This window comes from Balaenoptera physalus (genome assembly GCF_965194825.1).
Source record: "Balaenoptera physalus genome assembly, chromosome: 3".
In the NCBI taxonomy this organism is placed as follows: domain Eukaryota; kingdom Metazoa; phylum Chordata; class Mammalia; order Artiodactyla; family Balaenopteridae; genus Balaenoptera; species Balaenoptera physalus.
This window is the reverse complement of record NC_138890.1, coordinates 161,307,189-161,333,817: the sequence shown is the minus strand read 5'-3', so window position 1 is coordinate 161,333,817 and position 26,629 is coordinate 161,307,189. Positions and strand designations below refer to the sequence as shown.

The window sequence follows — 26,629 nt, the reverse complement described above, 5'->3', positions numbered from 1 at the left end:
CATTTGACAGTCTGAGAGCCAAGTGGTGGTAGAGGCAACACGTATAAATCTCCCAAATTTTATTACAAGACCCCCTGCAAAAATTCAAAGCTGCTCCTTCCATTACTGCTTCTTTTCTAGGCATCAGTAACTCATCAACTGTATCCACAGTGTTAAGGATACCTGTCCTACCATTTTTCACACAATAACCCAGGGTTACTTTATTGTCAAGTAAAAGAGATTTGTATTCTGAAAAACTAACAAACTGGTGATGGCTAATTCATACCTCCACCTGCACATGTAACTGATGCCATGTAACTGATGACATGTAACTGATGCAAGCAGAATTAAACATTCTTGAGACTTTCTGGACTGAGACAGTGGTTGATGACACCCCCATCAGGGCTAAATATTAATTTATGCTCCATCTGTTTTGAAAGAATTCAAAGAAACTTCAAAAATCAACATAATTAGCATGATAAAATTAAACAAGAATTATGTGCAGAAATTGGAGAGAGAAGAATTAGGGCTGAAAAACAATTAAGGTGGAGCCGAGAAAGAGAAACACGCACAAAATGAATGAATATGTGAATAATAAAAAATATTCAAAAGAGCATATGAGCTGTGGTGAGGCTAGCTTTTACAAATTATCTCTGGCTTTTTGCGTGTGTACATGTGAAGAGAGAAAATGTTAAATTATTATTAAATTCTGGGGAGTTACAGTTATACTTTTTACTCTTAACAAAGGGGTCTACTTGATTGAACATTTTTATACCCTTTTATCTTTTGAATAATGAGGGTTCAGACATAATAAAGTCACTGTGTAAAACTTGTTTCTAATAATAAATTCTCCTTTAACACATCAAGAAACAACGTCAGAAGGTGTGTTTTGCTAAGTTACAAAATTATTCATCACCTACGTGGTCTCAAAACTCTAATGTGTGTAAAAAGGATGTGAATTTTTTACCTATTTTATTTCTAGCTCTTCTCTTGCATTTTCTTTATGAAATATTTTGCCTCCACATTTCCTGTTTTTCCAGTAAGATGTTTATCTAATTTAAATTGTTTTGTCTGAAATCAGTGTTATTTTAATAATTATTATAAAATTATTTAAAACAACCACCTGCCACCTGCATGTTTTTCATCAAAAACAGCATTCAGCGTAAGGTAAGCATTTACTGCTTTAAAAGAAACCATGTATAACGTAAAATAGATAAAAATTATAATAGTGCTAGAATACAAATCTGCATTAACTTAGTTTCATTTCCAATGAAAAAACTATACACAATATATTAATTATATTATTACTTACAAAAACTTAATTTGGAATCATTTAAATATTCATTCAAATGAATTATGGTATAGTTTTAAGGTAGAATTTTATGAAGTCATTTGTGAGACATTGTTAAGGTGGTTGTGAGTGAGAGTTCTGGGGTAAAATAACATGGACTGAAATCTGGGATTTGCTACTTATATATGACCTTGCCAAACTGCATATCCCTTTTATGCCTCGGTCTCTTTGTCCTAAAATGAAAAGTACTCACTGTCACAGCTGCTGGTAGAGGTAGTAGTACAGTAGTAGTACTAGCAGCAATGGTGGTGGTAGTTAGTAGTAGTAGTAGTGGTGGTGGTGTTAATACTAGTAGTAGTACTAGCAGTAGTGGTGTAATAGTAGTAGGAGTAGTAGTAGTGTTAGTCATAAAAATCAGGTTGTCAGAGATTACTTAATGACAAAAGAAAGTGCTCATGACATAATGTTAAATGAAAAGAACAGATCGGGATCTTGTCAAATTTCAATAAGACTTACTCCTTTAAGCCAGAATATACTTCCCTGTATATGCTTCTTTAAAACATAATATAGACATATACTATATATAAAATACAAATGTAAACATATATATATATTTAAACGTAATAATGGGAACATAATTCAGAAAACAGAAACCAAGCCCACGTCAAGGGTTTGTGTGTATTACCCAACATGTAGACATCATAGTTCTTTCAGCCATCAGTTAATGAAAGAATTTGGTCACATGTCCAAGCATTACAGTGCAACAAAGTATAGCTCTTTTTTTTTTTCCTAAAGGGTTTACTAGGGACCCATAGTCAAGCTTTTTGCTCACTAACAGGTGTTTTTTATAAATGGTGTTTTGAGACCGTTTATTATCTCCAATGTAGCATAAGCAGTGGACCATGGAGCCACCCAAAATCATAACTCTATTATACCTCTTGAGTCAAGTTCAATGGACAGACCACCCTATATTCCGCAGCATAAATGGTAAATAATAAGAATGCAGAATTTCTGGAAAAAAGTGGAATTTCACAGGTATTGTGTAAACACTTCATGATATCTACCCTTCTTAAATATGTATGTTCTTCATGTAATTTGGGTAATAGTCACAGTTTTAAAAACATGTTTTACACCCACCCACCCCCAAATTAAATACCTGGTAAGTCTCAGGGAAGCTTCAGGGAGTTTTGACTGAGGTTCCGCTGGGACCTCATAGTCTATATATGTAAACAAAGAGACAGAAATACACTCAGGAATGTGGCACTTTTGTGAGAGATGCAAGCCTGAATATTTGGCTCAGTTTAAACCTTTCATATTTCAAGCCTTATCTTAATAAAGTCTGTCAGATATTTCCCTATTTCAACTTAAGTAGTGGTATCATGTGGCAGCAGTATAAAAACATTTTGCAATTTGTTGAGCCTGACAACTTCAAAATTAATTAATTTTTGACAAAATTTTAATCTGGGGATTCACATTACTTGGAATTTTATGCCTGGCGATGTGATTGATATTTTATAATATACTGATGAAAATTGGCATCAGTCAATTTCTCATAAAATGCACCTGTCACTGAATATGAACTTGACCAAAAGGGAAAACAGCAACCATACTTACAATGGTTGTATCTGGAAGATAGGATTAAACATGTCCTCTATTTTTCATATAGCTTTTTTATTTTCTTGGAGGGGGTTGGTATTTTCAAATTAACTATGTAAATTATGACTTTTTATTAAATGTTGGCTAAATAGAAAGATAAAACTAATGGAGTTTGAGAGTAGTCTAACTAAAACCTTCTGTATACTATAATCTGTGAAATATGCACAGATACACACACAGAAGTCAATAAGTAATGAAAGATAAGTCATTTCTCAATGATGATTTTTGGAAATGTTTATCGCTATACAGTTAAGATATTTAGTACTTTACTGTTAAACATTATGATCGTTAACACATCTTGTCTGTCTCTGAAATAATTTTCCCTACATCCAATTCCACAAACACTGCCCAGTTTCCAAAGTAAACAAGTTATACCTATAAATAATACTTCTAGTGTGGGTGTCAATGGTAGTTACATGCTCCATCCTGAAAATTTTAGGACACTTGCTTCCTTTATTTCTTTTGCAATGATGTCATCTTCCTCATAGAGGTGTTCAAATTGTGCAAATTGCTGTGTGTTTTTACATCAGAGCATAAAAATTATATTTGGGCACACATAACTATACACTCACAGACACTCAGTCCAAGTACCCTGGGGAAACTATCAAGCACAGTGTATTACAACATTGTAATTAGTACTAATTTTTTTTGAACTTGAACAAAATTAGAGGGGCATGCCAGACACTCACAAATTCCTAGACCAAGACAAGTTTCTCCCTTCGAGTTCCTCCTATCTGAAAACCTACACACCTACCCTACTTTCTCATAGTCCTATGCTGGATCCAATATCTATTCTGGATCAAATAACTGCTATTTTCTTCTTCAGTAATCAGGAGAGCCACCTTCACTATCCATTATATATCTTTTTTTCTTTTTTTTTTTTTTTTCACTTTTCCCAGAGGAAGCTCCATCTCATGGGATCTCAGAAGTTCTACTGGGTCTGGCAAGGGAGTCCTGGGATGAGAAACGCCTGGGTGTCCTTGGTACTGGAGGTGCCTCATCCCAGACTCTAGCCCGTAGAAAGCATGGCTCACACCACCCATCACACAAATCTATCTCAGTTCTTTGGAAGCCCTGTCCCGCCCCAATCCTGCCCCAGATTCATAGTGCGGTGGTGCCTCGCTCCAGAGGCTGGACCAGGTGCAGAAAGACAGGCGCTGGCTTACAGGCTGTGCACGAGAGCAACCACTTCAAGCCAGAAGGCGGGAGTAAACTGCGCATGCGTGAGCTTCCAATCTATAATCTTCCCGGAGCCAGAAGGCGGCCTGAACTGGCCTTCTGGCGCTGAACCTGGGGACCCAATGTGACATCTGCCAAGGTCCAAGCCCATAGCAACCCCACGTGCTGTTCCATTCTGATATATAGCATACACAGCACATATATGTTTCTTCATATACTTCAACCGTAACATTTTGCTACATATTGAATGCAGAAGCAGGAATAACAATGCAGCAGTATTCTGTTAAGCTAGGAATTAAAAAGAAATGCAAAAAAAAAATTTTGTTTGATTTGGAAAACATACTTATTTTTCACACACACAAAAATAATCCAAGATGACACCCGTTTATCATCACTTCTTTAAAAGTAGATAATCGTTACATTGAATAGGAGGTATACACCTAAGAAAACAAACAAAAAAGGCTTAATTCTCCCTGCTGAACATAAGAGACTCCCTCAATTTTCTCAGATCATTTGATTTAGAAAGTTCTTTCTCTGTCTCTTTGAAATGTACGTAAACCTTTAAAAAAAGCTAAATAAATGTCTTGCCAGATTTAGAATCCAAAAATGTCTTTTTCAGGAAACCCGGAACCATCTCTTTGAAATGTAATCTTCAAGGGAGATAGAGCCTCAGTTTCCCAGTTCCTATGGGAGGGGAGAAGACTAATTACTGTGCGAGCCTCACTCCAAGTCCCAATACTATATTTTGTCCATTTTTTTCCACTGCATGAAGCTAATTAGTCAATGCAGATAACTAACCCAGATTACCAGGTGAATCTAAGATGACCTATCGGTGACAAAATGTGCTGTCAAGTCCTTTTACTTTAAGAGGAGTTATTTCTCATCTTGGGGACGTTATATTATGAGTTGTAACTGCTTGGCAACATAAAGGGTGAGATTTCCTCCTGCCTTTCCAGTCTCTTAGTGGATTGCCTGTGATGTGCATCACATTCTAGTTTAGTGCTTATTTAATAATGAAATCATTTTCTTTCTCTTCTACCTTCGGAGAGGTTTCTGGTTTGGGAGGAGATTTTGTTTTAGTTACATTTCTCTAACAAAAGAAAATCTGTATACTCTCTAAATACAATCCTTTTCCGTTGTTTATTTGACATGAAATTAGCATGCCCAAATTTTAGAAGGAAGTATGTTGCAGCGGGGGAGGGGGGAGCAGGTAGGAAAAGACTCATTTTGCAATGCTGGAGTTTCTTCTGTTGGTTTCATCAATACTCAAAAGTATAGCTTAATGGAATGCGGGAATGCTTTTCTACCACTCCCTCATTTTCATCTGGAAGTTCCATTTCCTTTGCCCTTAGAGTCCCTGCTCCTGTTGACAGTATTTTATCTGTCTTTCTGACAGTATGGGATTGTCTTAAAAAGTTTGTTTGGCTGTTGAATTTACTACATCCCCAAGTTTCCTTTGTACTCACCCTTGGATTGCAGTATGCAAAACCCCTCACCCTATCAGAGGCTGATCTTAAATTGGCCACTCCCACTTTCCAGTGAGTATCTCTTAGCCCTTCGGTTATTTTCCCATTCATAGGTGAATAAGTGGACCATTTGCTTAGGTCTGCTTTCTTTTGCACAGATGCTTGGTGGTTATATGCCGTCATCTGTCAATAAGTTATTTTGTTTTTTTGGAATTATCTTATTTACTGTGTTTTTAGTGGGGAAATCAGAGAGATCAAAAGATTAAAAATCTAGGCTGACACCACTATCATCTGCCCTGTATCCTCAAGTTCTTAGTTTTATTGGAGAACCTGGTGTCGTTTTCTTCTGGAATTTAATAATTTCTCTATATTTATATCTCTCTCCTAACTTCTCTTTTACTGTTTTTTCTTTTTTGACAGTGATTTTTCATTATTTTTGGTGAAATCTCAGACCACTCTGAAGTTTTTCCACAGATTTCTAAAATAGCTTAAAGACAGTGAAAAAGAGAGATCATTCAGAATGGTACAATGTATAGAACATTCAATAAACTTTTGCTCATTTTTAAGTTTTTCACAATTTGGAAAAAGTCAAGTACTTGTTAATATTTTCTGCTTCTTGAAATAATGGTTCCTCTAAACACTTTTCTTACATTTTTTTTGGTTATTATTCCCCCTCCTTTTTCTTCTCTTAAACATATATGGTACACTCTGTGCAGATTAGGATAGGAAAATATTAAATAATGGCATCCTTCCTCCATATTTCATATTAGTTATTCAAATAGTCTACATTATTTTAACTGTTTTATAGTCATTTCGCTTTACTTGGTGTCAGAGAGAGACACAGAGGAGAAGAAACACCCTTCCACTTCTCCATCTTTTAAACTGTGTTTAACTTGTTAAACAGTTGTACAATGTAAAGACAGCAGCCAATACAGGAATTTACCTTATATTTAATGTTTTTACAAAGCTCATTTTACCTCTAGCTTCTTAGATATTAGCCTTTGGAAGAATAGTCTATGTATTGAATATATGACCATGGCTCCTTTGTACCAGCAAATTTCTATTTTGTCAGAAACAATGAAAATTACACAAAGATACTATTACAATTCAGACCTGCATGTAAGAAACAGCTTTTAATTTAAAACTAGCAATTTTCTTCTTAAGTGACAGGTCTTTGGGACTAATGGCTCTGATTACTCCTGAAAAGGAAGAGTCTCCCTGTGTTATTTGAAGTGAAGGGAATCATTCAAATACTGAGGCCAGGTAGTTCCTAGTTCTTTAACTGCAGAATAAGTGTGGGGAGGGCAGCCTGTGATTTTGTAGAGAGTGTAGAAGTAAATACAATGCACCACCTTCTATTGTAGACGTCTACATAATTATCTTCTCTTTCCCTAGCCACACCAACCTAAACTTCAGTTCAGTGCATGACTAGAAATCTATTTACAGGTACACACTCTACAGGTAAAACAAATTTATTCAATTGCACTGCACATTTAATATCTGCTGTACCAGTATTTATACTCTACATGAGAAAAATACTCATAGGAGTTGTTTAAAAAGTTTTGAATCATGAAGTTTCAAAACATTTGGTTTATGTGGATTAAGAAGAATTATAAATTTAATGAAACAAAATCCCCAAAGCCACTTTTCCTACCCTATGTAAATGTTTTTCAAGATTCTTAAATATTTTGTAAAAAAAAAAAATGATGTTAATATAACTCCTTTTACTATGGAGGAGAACCTGCTAAATTTTTCCAGGAAGGAAGGAAGAACTCAGGGTAATTTGGGACCATGTAGTAGCAAATGAATGTCAATAAAATATCTCCTGTTTAAGATCAAATGGGAAAACTGATTCACACACTCACGCACATATACACCAAAGAATGTTTGAAAAATTCTTATATAATCCAATTGATTATTTCATAAGATGATTGTCAAAGCAGATACATATTTTCAAGCATATATCTTTACACTGTCTTTTACACATAAAATAGTTGGAGTTAATGATCTAAAGCTATAAATAGATTCTTAAAATATTTCTATTACATTTCACTTTGATTAATCATTTGAATAAAATACATTGACATATTAACAATACATCTTGACATAGGTAAAATACTAATCATATACAAAGGTACGGATAAAGGTCAATAAAGTATACTCACATGCACACACTCTCATAATCACGCTTATCTGATCTGCCTCCTGTTCTACTACACAGCAGCAACAAAAATTGAAAAGGTCGCCCATAATTGTAATTAACACTTTATAGAAACAAGCTCTTCAGAACAGCATATGGAACTTTGATTCAAATTCACTGCAGGCTAAGGAAAGTACTTCACAATGGAGTATAATGGAAAATAAAGAAGTATCTAGTTTTGTTTGTTTTTTTTTTAACATCTTTATTGGATGTTACAATGCTTTACAATAGTGTGTTGGTTTCTGCTGTATAACAAAGTGAATCAGCTATATGCATGCATGTAGCCTCATATCTCCTCCCCCTTGCGTCTCCCTCCCACCCTCCCTATCCCACCCCTCTAGGTGGTCACAAAGCACCAAGCTGATCTCCCTGTACTATACGGCTGCTTCCCATTAGCTACTTACTTTACATTTGGTAGTGTATATAAGTCCATGCCACTCTCTCACTTCGTCCCAGTTTACGCTTCCCCCTCCCCGTGTCCTCAAGTCTGTTCTCTACATCTGTGTCTTTATTCCTGTCCTGCCCCTAGATTCTTCAGAACCTTTTTTTATTTTTTAGATTCCATATATATGTGTTAGTATATGGCATTTGTTTTTCTCTTTCTGACTTACTTCACTCTGTATGACTCTAGGTCCATCCACCTCACTACAAATAACTCAGTTTCGTTTCTTTTTATGGCTGAGTAATATTCCATTGTATACATGCATCTAGAGGGTTTAAAGGCTAGGAAAAGACTTTTGGGTAAGAAGATAAAGCTACACTTAAACACAGGAGGCACACTACATATCTTTTCCCCCTTGAGGAAGAAAATTCTAGGAATATTTTAGTTTCACCATTATACATTTAGCTGTGCTTCCTTTCCTCACCATTCTTTTTTTTTTTTTTTAACTTTTATTCTTTCTCTTTAGTTTTTGTTTTCACTGGGCATACTTCTAGGTGCTAGGGGTATAGCAGCACCTACCCTCAGGAGGTGTTTATTCTGTCAACCAATAACCAAGATTTGTGTGAATTCAGTAATTTAAGACATAAAGCCACAGTAACATAAGGTGGTTTTGTTTTAACAATATATTTTTTTCTGTCATAAAAATTGTAAGTGAAGTTATAACTATGTTATTTAAAGTTTCTATAATTTGTTTTCTTATAAGGAAAATGAGGTTGGCCCCTGCCCTACCAACCTGGCAGAGTTGCTATCAGTTTGGCTTCAGAAAAACATCATTCTATACAAACATACTTTGGGTAATATTAAGTATAATATATAGGTGATGAGTTGTAATTGTAAATAGCCATACAGCTTGACATACCTCCCGAGTATTGTGCTAAAACTCATCTGGAAATGCAAAATAAGGGTGAATGTTTTCAATCTCGTCAGGAAAAAAATATAACCATAATAAGTCACAAAACCATATAGAAAAACATACATTAGATCTAAGTTTCTTTATGAGAAACTTTATTACCTGCATAAAAATCATCTGTTTTCCTGGTTAAAATGTAGGTTCCTAGGCAATTCTAGATTTATGAGTCAACATTTCTAACAAGATTATTAATAGCCTTAAGTATTAAGAACCACTTAGCTAAATTCTGGGAGCTTCTTAACTGCCCTAGGAGCTCTCATTGTAGAAAGCAGACCTATGAACGATCTGTGAGTACTCACTCAAACTCCCCCGTGTTCAATGTCCTCAGTGTACATGCTGGCTCTCCAGGAAGTTCCTTCCCTTTCAATGGTCGCCAAGGCCTCACCTGGACTCATTGCTCCAACCAGATAGGAAAGGCCAGGCCTTGCTGTCCCTGGTGTTCTGGAGGTCGGCCTTCTCTTAGTGACTCTTATGTTCATTTCACCACCCCCTTTTCTCTCTTGCTCTAAGTGAACGCCTCTGTTCAGTCCTTCAACCGTGCCCTTCTACATGGATTCTGGATTCAACTTTTCCCCCTCTGCTCCTTCTGTCAATTTATTGACATTTTTAAAGGAAACTTCTTCTGAGTAACCACAATACAATGACCACCCTCAGGAATATAATATTTATAATACTATCTAATAAATAATATAATACTTGTTAATATATCATATTTATAGTATTTATACAATACTACAAACTAATATGCAGTCTGTACTCAGAGTTATCCAACTATCCCAATAATGAACTTTGTAGGCATGGCTTATGGTTTGATCCAGGATCCAAGCAAGGATTGCACATTATTTTTATTTGTCATGTATCTCTATTCTCGTTGAATAGAGATCAGTTCCTCAGCCTCTTTTCCTTTTTTCTTTTATGACACTGACATTTTTGTAAAGTCTAGGTTCACTGTTCTTCCAAACAATGTGACTGAATTGTTCGTTTAAAGTACAGCTTGTCAGATGTGTGTAATTCTTTCAGCAGTGCCCTGAAGTACATTGGGGCTGAGAGGCTGAACAGGAGTCCTGGACAGTTAGATTTAAGCAAGACTGTGATTTTATCAACTGCATATTATTGGGAAAAAAAGGAAAGAGGAAGTTGGGGTCATTGTAGGTCTCCTTAAGATTCAGCATAGAGTGTAAGCTGGTAAGGAGGAAAATGAGAACACAGGGGAGTGGTGGATAGTGCTAAATTGCTAGAAGAGTTTCCTGGCATTTTTCAGCAAATGAAAGAATTTAATATCAATTCCTTTTGTGCTTGGGGAATTCCAAAACATTTCTGGTAAACTGATATTTTATGGTTTCTTCTGTATCAATCATCTATCATCTATCTATACACTTTTATAATATCATATGTATATACATACTTATATAGAATCCTTACCATTTAAATGTGGTTTTTAGATGGGTGTATATATATATATATATGTGTGTGTGTGTGTATGTATATATATATATACAGTGATAATTGTACTGGATACATAGCAGTAATATTCTATTATTATTACTTGCAATGAGGATGTCTATTTCAATCATTTGACATTCCAAAGAAAATGTTGCAGCCCTCATAGCCCCACTGGGAAACTATGTGGACTTTTTTTCCTTTCAATGGATTAATAAAATATCAAATCTCTACAACTAAATCAGAAAAACAGTAATCAGGTTGGTAAGAATATTTACATTGTAACATGTGAGCTTACATAGAAAGCTGAGGTTAGAACATACACTGTCTGGTCTTCTGGCTATGTATTCTCAGGAACATGTTTTTAATGGTACTAGTCTTAACATTCATCCTTGATCAGGGAGCTGACCTTCAAAAGTCTTTGAGAAAAAGATAACAGTGTTTAAGGTTTTGTTAAACAAGTAGGCAGTATTGAAATATCAACCAGTGCCCAATCTGGTAACTTCTTCAGTTGGTTTGTCTCTTTGAGATATTTGCATAAAAGGTAAATATTTCCATATCATTAGGTGTTTGAGCACCTGATAATATTGGTTTTCAAATCAGTTGTCAGTAGTTAACTCTCTTATTGCCGGAGCTTCAGGAAGCAACAACAAATGTTCTCTCTGACTTTAGTTGCTGTTGACCATGGCATTTCCAGAAATAATGTGTCAAAAAGCTTTAAAGGGCTATTAATTACGGTTTTCTTATTAACTGAGAAAGAGAGAGACGCTAGCAAGCACAGTTGAATGCAATCATCATAATTTCTGCAAACTGACTTTATCTCTACCACTGGAATTTATCCTTGGTAGCTAAAGTCATATAGATATGTTCTTAGAGAGCAGAAACTCAGGAATGTGCTGAAGCAGCCTTTCTACATGGTCATAGCCATGTAGAAGACATGGTAATTAAGTGATCTTCTTTAACCTAGTTTACGTGTTTTATACATGTGATTCCAGCAAATCAAAGAAGTACCTCATTTTTTCTCTTTTCCCCTGGACAGCACTACATCTGATTTACTGCAAAGTTGTCTCCTAGCATCTCATGATATTCAATCCCACTTTGAATGGCTGTATGGCATTGTTTCTCATATCATGAAGACGAAGAACCAACAAGGCCAAATGCTTGATACACTGAGGAAGGGAGTGGACGGAAGGCATGGCTAGCACTTTCCAATGCCCTTTACTTGATGTAGGTGACAAACGAGTTTGGGAGCCTTGATAAATATTCCTGTGAAAGCAGAGTAGAGGTTCTTTGGAAATTCTGAGGCCATTTTACAACAATCTCTTTCCAATATCAATCTCTGGTTTTTCTACCACCTTCACGAAGGATCATAATAGTGACCTTGGCTTTGAAGGTTTACCTGGCTTCCATTCCACATAATTAAACCCAAGGTAGAATTTTAAAAAAATAAAGTTATTTCAGACAGGAGTGATGCTCTTATTTGTAATGAGATTAGCTGTTCAGATATCAAGTGACTTTCTGAATTCGACTAAATTTACATCATGAGCTTTATATTGCAACTGTGACAGACTTAAGGAAGAAAGGGACAAGGGGAAGGAGGTGGGGAGGAGGAGAAGGGGAAGTTGCTGTTTTATTTTAGGTTCACTCTTTCTCTTCTCTGCCAGAAATCCTCTTAGGTGAATACAAAAGTGATGAAAGACAGAAACTCTTGCTCTGCTGGAGCCTATCTTCTAGTGGAGAGAAATTAACCAACTTAAATTGAAAAATAGGGTGTTAATAGTTTGTGATGTGTGGTACAAAGAATACAATACAGAAACATTACAGAGAGTAACTTTTAAAGGAAAGCTTCTTAAATAGGTGGTCAGGGTAGAGAACACCTAGTTAAGAAATGATCTCTAAGCAGGGACATGACTAATGAGAAGGGGCCAGATGGGTGAATTTGGGGGGAAGAGTCCCTTAAGCTCTCACATTTTATGTTGATCAAGAATTGAGCATGATGTGGAAGATGGAAGACTAGGACAGAGAAGAAGAGGAAGATGAGGAGACATGAGAGGTAGGCAGGGATCAGTTCACTGAGAGATGGGAAAGCCATGTAGCACAAGGAGTTTGACACACCTGAGTTATCTTCGATACAATGGGGGCACATTTGATCATGGTTTTGTTCTCTTCTTTTATCAAAGGGCTAATAACATAGGATTTCTCTTTCAAAGAGACCAATATTACTACTCTTAAGAAGGGGAAGAATATTGTGGGACTCTTTTCACTATGTTTTTAGCAAAGTAAGAGCTGGAGCTGTGTTCTTAGCTGGTAAAAGTGGAACTGACCATAAGAAAACTATTTCAAAATATATTTTGGAGTTTTAAGTCAAAGGTATTTTTTGCTGTATTAGATATGGGTCTTAGAATGGTTGAAGAGATGGAGGAAACAAGAATGAATTTCAGGTTCTAGGTAGAAAGCAGCTGGATATAGAAACTTGTTATCAAAGAGGCAGGAAATACTGGGGGTTGTGGGAGCGATTTGGGGAAAGGAACCATACACCTGAGATCTGACATCTCAGAAGAGACATCAGTGGGAAATTAAGGAGTAGTCTGGCAGATGTGTGTATTAAATTAGGAGTCATTAGAATGCTTGCTCATAACATTTGAGTATAACTTTAGATTTCGTTATGCAAATTTATCTAGGAAAAGTAAATATAATACCAGTCTTGATATTATTTCTTATATTTTAATAATATTAGCATTGATAATATTTCTAGAATATGCAACTAGTTGTATTCTTAAAATATATCACTTGCCTTCCATTATGGATTCTGGAAATGTTAATAAGACTAGTTACCAATGTGTTTGAATTTCTATGATGCAGTCTATTTTGAACATTATTTGAGAAGAGAAAAAAGTATTTGGAGAGCACTTGGGGGGAGAAAGATGTGAACATTCATTTACTGTGATCATTTACCATGAAAAAAGATGCTGAAATATTAAAAGGTTAAAATATTGCAAAAATCAGAATCAGATTATTTATGGTAATAAGGTATTTACTTATCTAATTTAGAAGTAATAATTTAATTATATGAAATTTAAAAACATAAAAATGATATCCAAAATAAAAAATATTCTACAAAATCATAGATGCCTATAATAATTATTAATAATATATTAATATTTTGGTATATTTCTAAAATGAAAGTCACACACTATATTCAGGTTTTAACAGACTTTTCCCTAGGATCACATTACAGACATTTACATATGCTTCCAGAATGTACATTTTAATTATTGCATAATATTCCATCCTTTATATGTATCATACCTTATTTAAATTATTTACCTTGACTCTCTATACATCTGTTTCTGATGTTTTCCTCCTATTACAGAAATTACATTATAATCATAATTATAAAATATTTTGCATACTTTTTAGATGAAATCATTTGAATAAATTATTGCAGCTATTCCCAAACTGCCCCTCAGAGAAGGGAGCAGCATATAAGAAAATCTGAGAAACATCAGAGTTTCTTACAAAAACTAAATTATAAACAAAGAAAAAAAAATAGCCAAATTTAGTTTTAGTGTATTCTCTATACACTAAATAGGTATGATTTGTTCATTTAAAGTAATTTATTTAATCGTATTTATTGAATGATATCTTGATCTGAGTTTCCCTGAAAATGAAATCTGAGGCAGAGATCTTTGTTGCCATTACCTCACTATCATATAATCCCGGAGAACATGAGGAGGGAACCTCAGGATGAAAGGAGGGTGGCCCAATAAAAGAAAGCTTGATCAAAGTGGATGCCCTATAAATGAGCAATTGTCTGAACCACAGGAACGTACTGTATTAGCCATATAAAATACATCTCAGGAACACCAATCATGGGGAGGAAAGGGAGGCGTATTTATCCACTGGTTCTGCTCCTCCATTGGTAAAAGACATATCTTTTGCTTTCAACTCCTCCATCCTCCCAGGTAGCATGAGTGGATACATAGGGGTTCCCATAATGGAATCAAGAGTATCATCTAAGAAGTCCGTTGAGAGGCGTGCTGAACTGGCATGAAGTCAGGTGCAGTCAGGTGGTACCTGTGTCCACCAAGAGCTAATAAGTGCAGCTGGAGAAAGAGACAGGTGAGGCAAAGTAGATATGAAATGCTGTATTTGAGGTGTCTGATGCAGTTTACCCCCCGAACCACTAGGTTCCACTCATTTCCTTGATTACAGTAAGCTGCCATGATGCGATACATGGACACCATTTTTGTGAGCATAAGAGGTCTTCACTTATTTTACAAGAGTGGAAGTAAAAGTTCAATGAACCACAGCATTCCCTTCAAAGTGATACCATATACAATAACTGAATGACACTCAGCAAGCTCTGTACCCCATCATTACAGCTGATTACAGGCTATAATTAATATCTCTCATCTTCCTTCTCCATCACATGTTCTAGATTACCCTCAGCTTTATCCCCTGGGCTGATTACTTCCCATTAGGTGTATTTAGACCTTAATCCCCCAAAGGGCAAAAATATTCAGTTCCTTGAACTTAAATGTGCATATTTGGAACACTCTCTTGAGTGTTCAAGGGATACTTGAAGTTTAAGATTCTCAGGTTTGTCATCCATATTCCCCATTCCAGGTTTGTCTCACTAATTTCTTTTCCAGAGCACCCTGACTTTGACACAAGAGATCCATCAAAACTTTACAGGTCGGCCACCTTTATATTCTGAACCTGGACCTGATTTTAGCACAGACTTCTCTGTAGCTCTAGAAGATGAGGAACTGTTTCAAAGTTACCTTAGAGATCTTATGTCTTTCTCATTTAGTTAAATTGTGCTGGTCTTAGCCTGGCATATTTATTTTTAAGACTTTCAATCAGTTAACCAAACAAGTCTGCCATCTTTATACTTATTTCTCCCATACTGGTCAAGTGAGCAGCAAATGGACATCACAGTGGTTCACTTTCCTACTTAGGTGATCCTACTTGGGCACAGGTGAAAACTACAATAGTTCTGATGCCACTGAAAGCCAGAGCTATCCCCACACACGTCCTTCTTTCACTGAGATCCTCATTGCTCTTCTGCTTGTTAGTAATTCAGGAGTAAACTCTCATCCAGAGGATTTTCAAGGGTCTTTTCTGATACCAACTGTCTTTGTATAAGTTACCGACAAAGTAGAAAAATAAAAGGAATACAAACTGGAGAATAAGAAGTAAAACTGTCACTGCTTGCAGGTGAATTCTCTTAGAGTGATATTAAAAATATTTGTAGATAAAAGTGGGGAATAATGGCTTCACTGAAGATTTTGTTTAAAAAAGTATGGCGTCTACAAACATGAAATGAGATCTACTTTAAAAAATGAGAAGTAAAATGGGAACAAAAGAAGAACTTTAGCAGGAAAATCTGGACAATGTCAAAAAGTGTTTAAGCATAAGGTATATTCTTAAACGGAGTTACTTTAAAAAGTTAGAATAGTCCAGCCAAATTACCATGTGAATTTTTATTTTGTAAGTGAATAATGTTAAACAAAAGAGTTAAATCTCTCTATACTCAGAGGACTAAAGGAAAAATTAGATCTTACAACTGGTGGAACAGGATGTGTTTAAATTTAATCAGTGTAAAATCACGGGCAGAAGAGAATGCCTAGAAAAGGAGCAGCATCTCATCAGCAGCAGCACCCTTGATGCATTTGTTCCTAAACTAAAATAATCTATTTATCCTGTTTTTAAAGTAAAACGTTATATGATTAAATGTTAGAAGTAATCTGTTCTCTAAAAAATTTTGTTATACCATGGTTTATAACTTACCATTAAATTTTCAAAAATTGTTTATTATTGAGAAGATTGAGACCGACCTCATTTGGTCCTTTAGTATCTAACTACTCTATATAGTTCAAACTAAGAAGAGAATGTCTCCAGCTCTGTCAGAACCATGAGAAAAATCTTCCTCAAATGTGTTTATAATGAGGGTAGAGTGGGAACCTTCTTTATTGTTCACTGTACGTCCAACACAAACATCGGTTGGAATTTGAATATTATTTAATGTAAGGTTTTCCTAATTAACTGTAAATTCCTGTGAAGGTATATGATTATGACTTTTACTCTTTTATTCCCTTTAAATACTAAGATTCCTTGCTGTAAAACCTTTCTAAGTATAGGCTCACATGGCTTATCGCCATGTTTAGTCAAGAAGTCAAGTGATATTGGTGTTGGACCCAGGGCTGAGACAGACCCTTGCCTCCCTCCTGCCTCAGTGGATCATGCCCAGGGTGGTGGCAGGGTTGGGAGGTGGTAGAGTTTCCAGGACAGTTTCAATGCAGGGATCACAACAAACACAGCAGCCGCAGAAGCACTAGGACATTACCTCTCCCATCAGCTTAGCAGCCCCCAAGGAGACTGACTGCCTACTTACACAGAAACTAATTAAGACTGAAGCCCTTTGGGGTTTCTGAAGAGGAAGAGGAATTGCAGCACAGGATTTAAATTTTGGGAAAATTAAATAACGTGGTAAAAGAGTGGATACAAGAAATCAGTGAAAGCAAGAATCTTCCACAATCTGTAATTGAAAATGTTGGAGGAAAAATTTTTACATTTGGAACTTATAAATTAGGAGTACATAAAAAAGGTGCCGATCTTGATGTGTTGTGTGTTGCACCAAGACATGGTGATCGAAGTGACTTTTTCACCTCATTCTATGATGAATTGAAATTACAGGAAGAAATCGATTTAAGAGCTGTTAGAGAAGCATTTGTACCAGTTATCAAACTGTGTTCTAGGATAGAGATTGTTACTTTGTTTGCAAGATTAGCACTTGCAGCCTATTCCAGAACACCTGGACTTTAGAGATGATAGTCTGCTTAAAAATTTACATATAAGATGCAGGGTAACCAATGAAATTTTACATCGAGTACCAAACATTGACAACTTCAGGTTAATCCTGCAAGCTATCAAACTGTGGGCCAAACACCACAACATCTATTCCAATATATTGGTCTTCCTCCATGGTGTTTCCTGGGCTATGCTAGTAGCAAGAACTTGTCAGCTTTATCCAAATGCAATAGCATCAACACTTGTACGTAAATTTTTCTTCATATTTTCTAAATGGTATGTGTTTAGATTATGTTAAAATAAAATTGATTGAAAAAAAAGAAGTCAAGTGACTTAACTTGTCAGCCTTCTAGCCCATAACCCACATACGTTCCATCTAGAATGTAGAGTGTAGACTGCCACCATTAATGATTTAGGCGATGTATTAATACAAAGAGCAGTAACATATTGACATTAGAAGGAGAAACATGTCATTGAGAGAAAGCACCAGTGAGGCTCTTGGCTGAGTCCATGGGAGACAGAGAAGGAAGGAAGAAAAGAAAGAAAATAGTGTAGCTGAGAAGAATAAGAAGTAACAGGAGTCAAGAGAGCAACTAAGGTAAGTGGGACAGAAACACCTGGACTCTCTCCTCTGAGCATTATTATCATATATTAAAATAAACATTTTTGAACAAATGCATTTCATTTGACAATTATCATGTGATTCCAATCATTTTTGGTTCTGTTTCCTCTCTCTCCTTCAAAGCATTAACAGTGTTAGATTTCTTAATCATCCACTGTTCTAAAACTCACTTCTTCTCACATTATACATTAGAAGTTTCTCAACTACTTTTCCTCAGTCTTATTTTCTTTCTCAAGAGTGGTAACATGGGCATAGAAATAGCGTAACTTTTTGCCCGGTTTGGTGCAGTTTTGTATGTCAGTGCCCTCCAAGGCCCCTGACTGAGGAAGACTAAGAACTTTTTTGCATCACCCGGGCTAACATGAGTGGCTTTCCACACAGTCCACACCCCCCTGTCTCTCCATTTGAATGACCATGCACACAGCCCAGGCACACTGGGAGGAAGATGAGCACCTGTCAGGGATGGTCACCCACCCCGTACTGTGGTTTCAAGGAGAAAAGATTCCATTTCCTATTGTAATGCAGATCAGAGTAGGTTCCAGCTAGAAGTATTAATGTTTGAGATGCCTGAACACAGGAGACGGTCTTTTTCTGTGGAGAGGGCTGGGATTTAAGAGAAGAGAAGGTAGTTGCGAAAAAGAAAAGGTAAAATACATCAGTGAAGATGTCTGGAACCCCCATGATTTTTGATACTGTGAGATACTGGCCTGATGAGTGCTATGGGACAGGCCCCCACCACAGGCGTCACAAAGACCTACTGTATAGCATGGGGAACTATATTCAATACCTTGTAATAACCTGCAATGGAAAAGACTATGAAAAAAAAATATGTGTGTGTGTATAACTGAATCACTTAGCTGTACACCTGAAACATTGTACATAAACTATACTTCAATTAACAAAAAAAGGAAAAGCATTTTAGACAGGTGTGTGCAGGGGGGTCTGAATGGGCTGTCATCTACTGATGGCTTTAGGGAGAAAGTACAAGATGGAGGAAACCAGAGTGGAGGTATACAAGAAGACTATAAACAGCTAGGGAACTCTAGAAAAATTCTTCCTGATTAGGCTGACATGAAAACTTCCTGTTTTTAACGGTAAAGTGATTCCATGATCATTACATACCATTGCTGCAAAAGGGATCTTGGGTGAAATACATTTCTTAGGTTTTTACACCCCATATATTACCACAGCCTGATAAGTTATATCAGATATTTGCGATAAGATGTCTAAGTGAAATTTAACTCACTTCCACTGGTTATAGAGGAATTGGATTGGTTAGAAATTTTTACAAATGACCAGGATGATTTTGAATCTATTACAATATTTTGAATCTATTCCCATTAATATATATTTTACCCAATATAATCAAGTCTTAAACAATTGACTTAAATATATCTAGTGTTCATTCAAAATCTCAAATACCTGGATAATAGTGTGCTGCAAAGAAAAAAATTATTGGTAAAACAGTGTTCTTCTCCTTTCTAAAATTTATCAAATTGTTACAATTATTACCCAATTTTCATTCATTGAAAGAATTATCCACATCTTAATTTTAAGTAATGCTTCATCTATTTATGAGAAAACTTTCTAATTGAATAGCATGTATTCCTACACTCTCCTTGAGCTATATTTTGATTCAAACTGTGTGCATCAATTTTTATCACATAATTATTATAACCTGCACTCCTTAAAACTTATTAAATTAGTATGTCAAAGTAGACTGATCCATTGTTAAAGTATATGAAAAAATATATATGTTTTGTGTTATCTTCTTGAATAGAAATAACTACATCAGAACAGTGACCCCTTATTCTGATATTGGATTATACAAATAAATTCCATCAAAACAAAGAGAAAATTATCCCTTCCCTTTACAGTAAGGCAGCTACTGGGAAGAGTTTTATCAGGCTGCCTAATTATGTGCTCATCCCTGAATTCATCACAGAGGTGGGGGGATGAGGCAATGGCATTGACACCTTGATGGAGTGTTTACTAGAAGAATGTCCTACTAAATGAAGATCTCCAATAAATAGATGGTGACATTATACCTGTAGGGATATGAGAGGTAAAGTGTTGGGCAAACAATGGCGGTTGTGTTTAGTCAAGTGACTTAATTTTTTCATCTGCAAGCCAATATTCTATCTACACACAGTTCACCAAGAACGTAGACTGTCAACCACCACTATTAATGACTGAAATAGTGGATTACCTTAAAGAATAAATACTACATTACAAATTAGAAAAAGAAACATTTCACAGAGGCAAAGCACTGCTGCCTCAGATAAGCACAGTAAATGCATATTCATCTTGAGACTATTCTCTTTAATAATAGGGAAGAATTCAAATAGAACGCAGAGGTAGAACCAGATAGAAATGGCAGGGAAGAGCAGTACCCAGAGCATGACTGGAATAGAATTAATTGTTCCAGAGAAACTAAGATTAAGAACTACATGACTACATGAATCTAAATGAGTATATACTTACATATTTTATGATAGAATAACAGCTCAATTTTAACTGTAGATAGGATAATTTAAATAGGACAGTAAAAGAGTTACATTTCCTCAGCCATTTAAAGTGCTTTCTGAGTCACCAGGCAGCACAGCACTTTGTATTTCCTAGAGGACAGCGCATATACGTGAGAGAGGATCTTTCAGTCACGAAGCAATTGGCAAAGTTAATATTCTGGCTTCAGAAAGCGAATCCGGAGATAGTCTATCAAATTGGATGAGTAGATGGGGCCACCCACTCAGTAATTCATTTGCACCACCCAATTCAATGATTTTTTTTTTCTCTCTAGTAGATAGATGGAAATATATAGCGGAGGCCAAAAGACCTTCTTTGTTTAAACTTTTTTTTAAATTGAAGTATAGTTGATTCACAATGTTGTGTTAATTTCTGCTACATAGCAAAGTGATTCAGTTATATGTATATATTCTTTTTTAAATTCTTTTCCATTATGGTTTATCTCAGGATATTGAATATTGTTCCCTATCCTATACAGCAGGACCTTGTTGTTTATCCACTCCATATGTAATAGTTTGCATCTGCTAACCCCAAACTCCCAGTCCATCCCTCCCCCTACCTTCCCACCCCTACCCCTCAGCAACCACAAGTCTGTTCGCTTCGTCTGTGAGTCTGTTTCTGTTCTGGAGATAGGTCATTTGTGTCATACTTTATTCCACATATAAGTGATATCATATAGTATTTGTTTTTCTCTTTCTGACTTACTTCACTTAGTATGATCATCTCTTGTTGCATCCGTGTTGCTGCAAATGGCATTATTTCATTCTTTTTCATGGCCAAGTAGAAATACCTTCTTTTTAACATCAAAAATATACTGTACATAAAGTGGATAATGCACATTAAATGATACATTTCTATGCCTCTTAGTTTTAAGACTAGTCTTCTTTTGCTCTATTTGACCTTACATCTCGTAGTCACAGCATTGCCATAACTAGCAAATGGTCCTTCTTTATTTCTATAATCACTGAGGCTATACCATATGCTTTCTAAAGGATGAACATGAAAAAAGCAAAACTAATCATTTAAATTAGTTTCAAGGATACTGTTCTTGGCACAGAATAGACTTTATGAATCTTTTGCAGCTATTTCAACTTACAATGTACCAGCTTCTGTAGATTTAACTCTCAACCTATCCTATATTTTCTTGACCTTGAACACTTATTAACATTTTATGATTCTAGAATAGTACTTACTCCATAATGACCATACTCTTTTATGATCTATTACAATAATAGATTACACAATTATTTTATAGGATAATATATTCAAATCCTCTGAATTTTAAAAACGCCTTTGAGCAAAATGTGAAGAGGTCTAACAAGGTAAAAGAAATGACCTAGTTGCATTTGCTTAAACTCTGACTTGTCTCTACAAAAGGAAAACCTGACTCAGCAAAATCCATCACTAAGATCAAAGCCTTTCCTCCCCAGACTACAAATGTCTACCCTTTACCTTCAGGCTGATAAGAGGAATTAGTGTCTCTGTTTCTACAAATACAGAAATATTCATTATCTCTATTCTAATAATTAACACACAGATATAACACAAATGTTACATTTTCTTTCATTTCAAATATAAAATTCCTTTCAAAATAGGCACCAAAGCCTCGTAACTATACTTAGCCATTTTATACTATATACCGCTTCTATCATTGAATTTCAGTAATCTCTTTGAAATGAGCATAAATCTTAGAAGTCAGATAAGATTCTTTTTAGCTTCATGGTTGGATTTCAAGAGAGTGAAATGAAGTAGGTTCTAAGACCTCTCTGGAGAAAATGGAGCAATACAGCTGTTAATCATGTTTGTGGCAAGCAGAAATGCAAAGGCTCTAAAATAATCAGGAGACTTACATCTAAATGAGCATAAAGATGAAATAGAGGTGCATAAATATTCCAGGGACTTTTTACTATTATATTCATTAAAGTCCCAGCTTAATGCATGCTTTATTGCCCAGAAATTCATTTCATTTGCATTTTAACTGGGTTTTAGTCAAGTTAATCCTTTTTCTTCCCTTGGTAAGAAACTATTCAGCAACTACAGCAAAATACTGAAAGAAGAGAAATAAATTGAAATAGTCTACTTACATTAAAACTTAAATTTGTCATAGTTTACTAAAGAAAAAGGATGTCTATATGAAGTTCACTAGATCACATTATTTTAACACCAAAAAGTGTCTGTGTATTACCAAGTAAGATCTATTAGATAACAACAAATTTTATTCATTTATGCTAAAGATTTAGTATCAAGCAACATTCAGTAAAAACAACATTTTATTTTCACAGGAGTAAAAATTATAAAGTAATCACCCATTTAGAAGCAAGCAATTAATTTTCACAAGAAACTCCAATATGTAATACCATGCATCATTCAAGCAGTTGTGTAAAAAAAGAGCAGCTTAAGTTGTATTTTGAAAGTGTAAGCATTCAGTTGAGAAATATGTTAGCTTAACAGAGAAAGCTTTTTTTTTTTTTTTTGTAATGAAAAAAAGTAACTTCATTTTCTAAATCCTAGTGACTGTAAGGTCCACATGGAAACTATGGAGTTGGGAATTCCTTGGTGGCGCTGTGGTTAGGAATCTGCCGGCCAGTGCAGGGGACACGGGTTAGAGCCCTGGTCAGGGAAGATCTTACATGCCGTGGAGCAGCTAAGCCCGTGCGCCACAACTACTGAGCCCGTGCTCTAGAGTCCGTGAGCCACAACTACTGAGCCCTCGTGCCACAACTACTGAAGCCTGCGCGCCTAGAGCCCGTGCTCAGCAACAAGAGAAGCCACTGCAGTTAGAAGCCTGTGCACCACAATGAAGAGTAGTTCCTGCTTGCCGCAACTAGAGAAAGCCTGCGCGCAGCAACGAAGACCCAACACAGCCCAAAATAAATAAATAAATAAATTACAAACAAACAAACAATAGAGTTTTGTCTATGTGACAATATATTACAAGCACAAACTGCTGATAACCCCTTAGTAAAATGGTCCCTTCAGGCAAACAGACATCCTAGCAAATCTCAAAGAAAAAGATAAATGAAACTAAGGAAAGCCAAAAAAATGGGGACAAATGAAGTCTTCAGATGAAAGGAAACTTTCTTCATGATTCATTTTGAAATATTTAACATGCATATGTATAAGATAAAATATAGTATTTTGAGCATAACCATCCCATATCTATTGAGAACCATCTCTAAATATTATTTTAATAAAATTTTATTTCAAAGTTTGTGCTCTCTCTCAAGAAAATCTGAACACTTATTTTTGCCTCACTAACATTTGAGAGATCAAGTGCCCTTATTGCTCTAGTTTACTCACCTTACCTTAAGCCATGTTTCAAGTCTGAGATGATTTATGATGTTCGTTGACAGTGGATGGTCTGTTTGGAAGATGCCAGCTGTAAACTATTATTTTTTAAAAAGTGTTTTGAGTTGTCAATTATTTGAAGTATTCATCAATAAAGGTAGATTGAGTGAAAGCCCTACATTTGTTTCAGGTCTATCATTGTCTTAAGAAAATTGAGCAAAATGATTTGGAATAACTAACAGAAATTAAACAGAAAGCCATGTTTTTTACCCATCTTCACTACCACTGATTAATGCTAAACACAAATACAGGGAATTTAAAACAAAGCCCATCCACTAAGAGTTAGATGATCTTTATGATACAATTAACTTCTATGCACATTCCTGCTCAAAAGCAGAGACACAGTCCTTATTCTAGTTCTAGGTATATTTCTACTGAGAAGCTGATTAAACACCTATGTACCAAAATGAAAGTATCTCCAGTTTAATTTATGAAAGCATAATCTGTAGATTAATAATAAAATTTATTTTTTAAAAATCCATTTCCCTTTGCTGTTGTTTTTATGATACAGGAGTGAGTTCCATGTAAAAGCTGCATAACCGTCTTAGTCAGTAAATGTATATTATCAAGATAATTATTATAAAATTCTGATTGAACATACTTGATGTACTTTAGTGATCAACTCGAGTTGATTACATTTTTAAATATTTTATCTATACAGTCTGTACTCCGTATACATGGGTCTCACATCTGCGATTCAACCAACTGTGAATCAAAAATATTTGGGAAAAAATTCCAGAAAGTTCCAAAAAGAAAAATTTTAATTTGCTGCACACTGATGACTATTTACATAGCATTTACATTGTACTTACAACTATTTACATAGCATTTACATTTTATTAAGTATTCTAAGTAATCTAGAGATGATTTAAAGTGTACTGGGGAATGTTTATAGGTTATATGCAAACACTATGCCATTTTATGTAAGAAACTTGAGCATCTATGGATTTTGGTATTTGTGGTGATGGCGAGGGGAGGGGTCCTGAAAAAAATACCCTGTGGATACCAAGGGACAACTGTATTTATCCGTCTGTCTTCTAAGCATCTATCTATTTATAGGGTTAACAATTTATGAGATTTGTATACATATTTTATTACCAAATTTTGCTTGACTTTAATCCTATTGTCTCAAAACTTTCTACAAAATAAAAATATGTTTGCTAATATTATCCTCATATATCTTTTTAATATAAGAAATTGAGGTAAATTTTGTAAGCTAAGCATACATCTTATGATATCAGAGACAGAGAGAGATAAAGAGAGAGACAGAGAATAAAGCTACACAGAATAAATCAGGAATAAAAAAGAAAATACAAACAATTCATGCCAGCATTTGACAACCTGGATGTAATAGACACATATTTATAAAGGTTAATCTTCAAAAGCGTTTGAAAGAAGAAATGGAAAACATGAATATGGTACGCTTATTACAAAGAAATTGCATTAGGAATCAAAATAATCAAACACACAAACATAGACACAGTTTAGATAATCTCATTACTAAGTTTTATCAACTATTTAAGCTGCAACTCCAATATTTTATAAATCATTCTAGATAGATGCAAAAGAGAAATCATGAAGTGATTTTATAAAGCTAGCATAAACCTTTATGTCAGAGACTGAAAAGACAGTTCAAAATAAGAAAAGTACAGTATAATAACACGCAAGAGAAAATATGAAAATAAACTCTTAAAATATTAGCAAACCAAATCCAACAAAGTAATCTAAGTACAGTACATTAAGACCCAGTTTGATTAAATGTCCATAATATTTGGTTTAACAACAAAAATCTACTGATATAATTCATATAACTTGTGGAAAAATGTGTAAATTATGTTTCAGTTTTTTACTTTTGGGAAAGTTATTTACATATTTGCTTATTGATATTTGTGGTAAATATTCTGATTCTTAAAATACTTATGCTTAAATAAGCTGGTATAAAGAAATATCAGAAATGAAATATATTAAGTTAAATTTTTGATGGTTTCAAACTATTTGTATAGGGAAGTATGTGCATTAAATCCTAGTTTTTAGAATTTCATAATACTTAATAATCATTGCTTCACTTCTGTTTCAGTGAACATAACACATGCAATGTAAAATGAACCTCTAAAATTGTAAAATCCTTCTGTAAAGTCTGAGATCTGTGTGAGAAGTTTATGTTTCTCTATATCCTAAAATCTGCTGTTGGAAAAAAATCACCCTATAATCATTATCAAATACAAATTCAAAAATGTATTTGTATTTTGAAGTCAAAATACAATTCAAATAATATTTTCAAAAATGATATTACTAAAATTAATCATTAATATTAGCATATCTGAAAGAAGCTTGTAAAATTCAAGCATAAATCTCAGTTTTTCAAGGAAAAGACCTTATCCAAATTTAAAATGAATAAAGATATTTCCTAAGTCCATAGCAAAGCATGACCTTTATTGCTATTTAGATTGCATTGGAGGGAGATAATTAAGTTTACTAATACTAATCTTCTGCTCCCTGTTTTAAGCAGATTTGAAAAACCACAATGGAATACTACTCAGTCATCTAAAAGAATGAAACTTTGTCAGTTGTGACAACATGGATTAACCTATAGGATATTATGCTAAGTAAAAAAAGCCAAACAGTGAAAGACAAATACTTTATAATTTCACTTACATGTGGGATCTAAAATACAAGACAAAGGGGCAAACATAACAAAATAGAAATAGATTCACAGATACAGAGAACTTGTGGTTATCAGAGGGGAGGAGAGTG

General features: G+C 34.9%; 1 pseudogene across 1 annotated transcript; it reads left to right on the top strand.

Annotated features, from left to right (window-relative positions):
- The first annotated feature begins 321 nt into the window (after nucleotides 1-321).
- Nucleotides 322-18,729, top strand: LOC309656846 (poly(A) polymerase alpha pseudogene; annotated as a pseudogene). The gene has a single exon. The product of its transcript is annotated as a poly(A) polymerase alpha pseudogene (transcript).
- Nucleotides 18,730-26,629: the final 7,900 nt, after the last annotated feature.